The following is a 5635-nucleotide window of genomic DNA, read 5'->3' on the forward strand; positions in this document are numbered from 1 at the left end:
GGGGAAAGGAAAGAGTCATAGGAAAGAGGTCGAGGATAGGCAACCTATAGGATGACGTCGAGGGACTATCTGATGGTTGTTTAAACCTCATTAAAGTTTTAACTGCCATGTTCCAGCTTTTGCTGTTAGCAATCTCCTATAAGTAAAGGATGATGGTTTGTATTTGTGTAGGAATAATTACAAGTTTGAAGAGAAGCTGAAAGCACCTCTTTGATATTCAGTGGAAAGAATCAAAGTGACTATTCAGTGTACCAGCAGAACGGCAGAGCTTCCTTGCCGCCGACCGCTAACTAACAGCTAATGCTGACACCTCATTAAAAGTTTTTAACTGCTAAGTTCCATCTGCGCTTGAATCAATTCTCATATTAAAGGACGGATGTTTGTATACGGGTAAGAATAAAAGATTTTTTTATAACTCACAGAATCTGTCTTGGGATTCCAGGTCTTTTTCTTTCCTTACCAATGGGTTTAACTACCTGGAATAGCCCTTCCAATCGCATAACAGTTTCACATATAAACCGATAATTAAAACATTGGCCAACATTAAAAAAATTAAGTTGTCCCTTACCCACATGTAGGAGGTCGAGGACTGAGGTCTTTCTGTAGCTATGGTAAATAATAATTGGAGTCTACTTTCTTCTATTAGGTGATGGTGTAATGTAGCTGCTTCCTGTAGAAAGCTGTGAATCTGTCCATGCCTCTTCCTGTAGAAAGTTGTGAATCTGCCCATGCCTTTTGTTCTGTGGAATTAATATAACTATAATTATAACAGTCAAACAAAACCGACAAATTGGGAAGTAATTTGTGTTAGTTTCTAACTATACAAACCCTAGTCCTTTACATAGGGAAATGATAAAAGCAAATCTGGAATACTACAATTAAGTATTATAAGAATTATAACGAAGTGTCAACAACTGACTGGTAGTTACCTCCGGTAGTGGGGAAACACCACCCCACACCCCTCTAGCCTCACTGACAAACCAATGGAGAGACACTGTACGAAGATAGCTGTTTGGTGCCAGACACTGTAAAGCAGTCAGGTATCCAAACAACTTGAACCACCGATGGGAGGGTAGCGAGTCATGTATTAAGGGTAGTGTTGCCTTCTTAGTCTCTCCTCTCTGCTTTCGGATGGAAAGACTTTGCATAGATGGGTGTCTATTACCATCAAGAGGTATACCAGTTTCTGAGTTGGTAGCAGAGAGGACTTCTCTCAATTTATCCCGATCCCCAGATCACGACAAAACTCAATTAGTCTGTTTCAGGTTGCAAGAAACTGCACCATCTGCAAAAATCGGCCAATCGTCTAAATAACTAAGAAGACAAATGACATTCTTCTGAGTCCAGGTTGACACTCAGAAGGGCTTGTATAAGGATGTAACATTACTGGATATCAAATGAATGGAGAGAGAAAGGAGATGAACAGGACATGGTAGCCCGCACGGAGGATGTAGACCGATCAAGGTTCGGCCCCATGCCTCGTCCACCTCTGCTGTTTGCTCAGCAGGCATCCTCCTACCTGTGGACATGTAGGAGGAATGCACCCCCTGGTGGGAGTAGCCATGTCTGCCTCCTCTTCCTCCTTTGCCTCTTCTGCCTTGAAGTCCTTTTTGCAGAAAGGGTTGCCTGGGACCCTGCTTCCTAAAAGCTGGCTGCTTGGGGGCATTAGACACCATCATATGACCCTGTCAATTTACCTGGAGGTGATCTCTGAGTTCGGTGGTACCAAAGAATAAGGGCATGATACCACCTCCCTTTCGAGAAGGGAGTCATAATTCACTTTCCTCCAGCGCTTAGCAACAGCATTGGTGTCATCCTTGTTTAAGAGGGGAAGATCCTCCATCGGCGAGTTGTGAAGCTTGAGTGCTTCCCTCCTTGGTGCCTGCCTTTGGAATCTTGAAACGGAGTCAGGATGTTTCAAGATCCAGTTGTACCACTGGTTGACAATGTTGTGAATTAAAAACTACATTGCGCTAGCGTCAGAAAGCAAAAAGGATGACATTGCTTCCCGTCTCTGCTTAGTAGAGAAATCTTCATTACGGAAGAGATATTTGACTGAAGTGAACCAGTAGACTAACCATGAGATGGCTTGCAACGAACACTTTACAATCCGTTCTATGTTTGCAGCATCTGCTGCAGAAAAGAGATCAGTAAAGCTGCTAGTTTCTCGAGGGTGATATTCTTGTCAACAGCAGTATAGCCAGCTCCAATAGCATAGGAGAGGGATCATCATCTATTATTTCGTAATGCTATGTCATATATATAGCGGAGGAACCAAATGAGTTCCCAGCTCTGAGGGATTGGGATACTCCTGCTACTTGGGATGGTCAAGGACTGTTTCCTTTCCCTCAGGGCTTACATGAGAAATGTCACCCAAGGAATTAATCTTCTTTATGCAAGCTAACACCTGATTAAATACATGATCCATCTCCTCCTACTCCAGATGAGAGATCTTAGGTCGGGCTGGCGTTGGCAAGTCAATTGACTGATCAGAACCGTCATCCACTCCCAAGCCTAAACCCATAGGAGCTTGAGGTGGGTCAAGGTAGTCAGGAATGTCCCTAGCAGGGACTACTCCTGTCTTGCTATGGTTGGTACTGAACCAAGAACCTCATTCTGAGGATATGGAACCTTAAGTCTCGAGGCCCAGGGTTGTATACCTGTTCGGCAAAGTCCATTTCAGCGAACTTGTTTGAGAGATACTATTTAAACGATGGTTATTTTCAGCAGAACAATTTGAACGATGGGTATTTTAAGCGATGAGTAGCTTGTGTCTCTAAAAGTGATAAGATAGATAATCTTGGTAATTGGTGGTAAACTAAAATGGGGTATTTTAAAATCAATAAATTAGCTATAGTGAGGTTGTGTGATTAATTGGCTTTTAATTTGACATTAAGTACTTGTAAATTCACCCATCATGGAAACCATTTTATCAGAGCATGGACGAGAAAACGTACAGTAAGTTATATATAATGGATTTATATAGAGAAAAGATAAAGCAACTGTAAGCATTATTACATGGTGATGTGAAGTAGCGGCAGATCTTGTGTGTGCATGGGCAGCCAAAGCAGTGCGAGGCAGGAACTCAATAAGTGCAACCAAAGTTGCGAGTAGACCTTCGCCAGCGAGAAAAGCTCGCCCACCCACCTCGCTAATGCTCGGAGGTTGGGTGTACAACACTGTACAAGGCTCTGTCACTATCTTAGGGTCTACTCAGCCGCATGCCTGAGCAACGAGGGATCCAGCAAAATCCCTCATCAACGCTCCCACAGGAGGTTGAAGAGTTGCCGTATGTGCCCTGCAGGAGGAGACGTAAGCTCGTATGGTGGCGATTAAGGCAAGGGCATTTTCCCCATTCACTGGTGAACAGCGGCAAGCAGGCTCTTCCTTTAAGGAAAAGAAGCCGAAGGTGCATGACCCAAAGAACTTATCCTCACAAAATGTCAAGCATCTTGTTGTGTCTTCCAAACTCAACGGCGAGGGGCAGGAAACATGAACAGTCTCCGTACCGCCTCATTGTCTCTATCTGAAGAGCAATGTTCCGAGGAGCTGGAACGAGGCCTGGAAGAATCCAGTACTCATTTCCCCAACCCTGAAGGGGGAGACCACTCAGGTGAGGAGGCCCTCACTAGCCAATGAGAAAGGTGCTCAACACTGGGCAGTGAAGCTAAGGGCTTCATGCACTACAGGATCTCAGCATGCTGAGTAAACTCGATTTGAGGGTGCGCAATGCAATTGGCAAGCTTTGAAGAATGGGGGTAGTCAGCTTTTAGGTTTGTTTCGAAAGGGTCACCCATCACGGCACTCCGAGTGGTGCCAGGCTGCAACTGCTCTTATTCATGAACGATGGGTAATAGAGCAAAAGCAGGAAGTGCTGCAGCTAGGGACATGAGAAGATGTAAAGGGTTATCCACCCCAGAGTCTCAGAGGGGATGATAGACGTCAACCCCTGGGGAGGCAGCTGTGCCCTAACGGAAGCACCTTGAACAATTGTTCCTTAGTGGGTGAACATGAGATTCCCAAGGAAGACCAGAGCTGACGCATAGCGTCAACAGACAGAGATTCCCCTCCGGCCGAGGGTGCCATCGCTTCTGTACGGAAAGCAGTAGGGCACTCAGCAACAGAAGGCTGTCCAGAGGTCAATTGGCCTCCACTCTTTCTGGATCGTCTTCCAGGGGAGACCGAACGAGTAGAGTCAAGTGTGTGTGTGGGGGGGGGGGGGGGGACGTGATGCCAGAGTAAGAAGTCGGGTCTTATTTGACTTCAAGGAAGACCTCGAAGGCAAAGAATCCCTTTTGGATTTTTTCTGGCACCTACCAAACTGCACCCACTGGTTTTCTGGCCACTCCCTACACTCACTACAAGGAGATCCCTGTGAACAGGCATGATGTCTTGCATGTTGGGCCAAGGGCATGGAGATCTGTCTCCATGGCCAATATAAAGGTACTACGCACTCCACCGAGCCAATATCAAAAGTGAGGTCATATCGCTGCTGAGTGTGAGAGCGGGATGGCTGGTCTACCCCAGCTACCACCCCCACCCCTGCAGTGGGGTTGTTTACATTTGCCAAAGTAATATTTTCATATAATAAAAAGCAAATGGTTTGTAGGAAGTGTCGGAACAAACAACTTTTTTACTCCCCAACAGATGACATATGTCCATATCTGATTATAGCCTCTCAATGGTCTGGGTACATGCACCTGTATCAGGATCTACAAAATGTTTTCAATGATTAACAGAGGTGCATATGCCCATCACTAGCAAAATTTTTATTGACGCACCAATTTGAATTACTCACTCCAGTTTGATAAAAGTTTTTTTTTTTTGGAGGGGAGCAAAAATATCAATATTCCTTCATTAATTCTCAAGGAAAATCCATAAGAAGTTTCTAGTCTCCTGCTTCATGTCACCATACATATACATACCAGAAAAAGGTCTTTCTGTATCATATTTCTACCTCACAAACTTTGATTTATTCACTTGTATGTCAATGACGGCCTTCAAAAATGCTGTTATTCATGACAATACTTTTTTGTAACTTCCAAACAATACAACCTATAGCCATGCCTAGAAAATATTTAAAGGGGATGATTCACTAGGCAGTTTTGCTTAACCTCTCTTTGAAGCCTTACCATGAAAGTTCTTTTAATTAGTACCTTCATTGCAACATGAAGTCTAAATACTTATGACTTTTATCCCGTCAGGTCTAAGAGCAGGTAAGGTTTGAATAGGAAAATATTAGTTGTGGTAAGGGCAAGTAATTATAAATTATGGGCAGGTAAAGTACACACCCATATCTTTTGGTAAATTTTTATTTACCATGATGTTTAAGTATCATACTATTACACTTCTCACTACAATCTGTGATATTTAATCAAACTGCTTAAATTGATATTATCAATACTTTTTATATCTATTCCACTCAACACCAAAAAAAAAAAGCCAGTACCAGACTCAGCAATCAAGTTACAAAAAAAAAGAAAAAAAAAATTAATTAACTCTATGCCTATGAAGAATTTCTGTAAATACAACATAATCATGGTTTGTGTTTTCTTAAATAAGTTTATTGCCAATCTTCACTATATGATATTAGTCTATTTACATTCTCATATCATATAAAATCTTGCTTACAAAA

The 5635-nt window shown here is 42.9% G+C and overlaps 1 long non-coding RNA gene across 1 annotated transcript in view; it reads right to left on the bottom strand.

Moving 5' to 3' along the window:
• Positions 1 to 573: 573 nt before the first annotated feature.
• The window catches only part of LOC137616230 (uncharacterized), a 123549-nt gene continuing 118487 nt past the window's right edge, over positions 574 to 5635 (bottom strand). Inside the window, exon 3 of the long non-coding RNA XR_011039353.1 lies at positions 574 to 740. This is a non-coding gene — a long non-coding RNA (uncharacterized lncRNA). The remainder of the gene's footprint in view (positions 741 to 5635) is intronic.

The sequence above is a fragment of the Palaemon carinicauda genome, chromosome 22, assembly GCF_036898095.1.
Source record: "Palaemon carinicauda isolate YSFRI2023 chromosome 22, ASM3689809v2, whole genome shotgun sequence".
Lineage (NCBI taxonomy): Eukaryota > Metazoa > Arthropoda > Malacostraca > Decapoda > Palaemonidae > Palaemon > Palaemon carinicauda.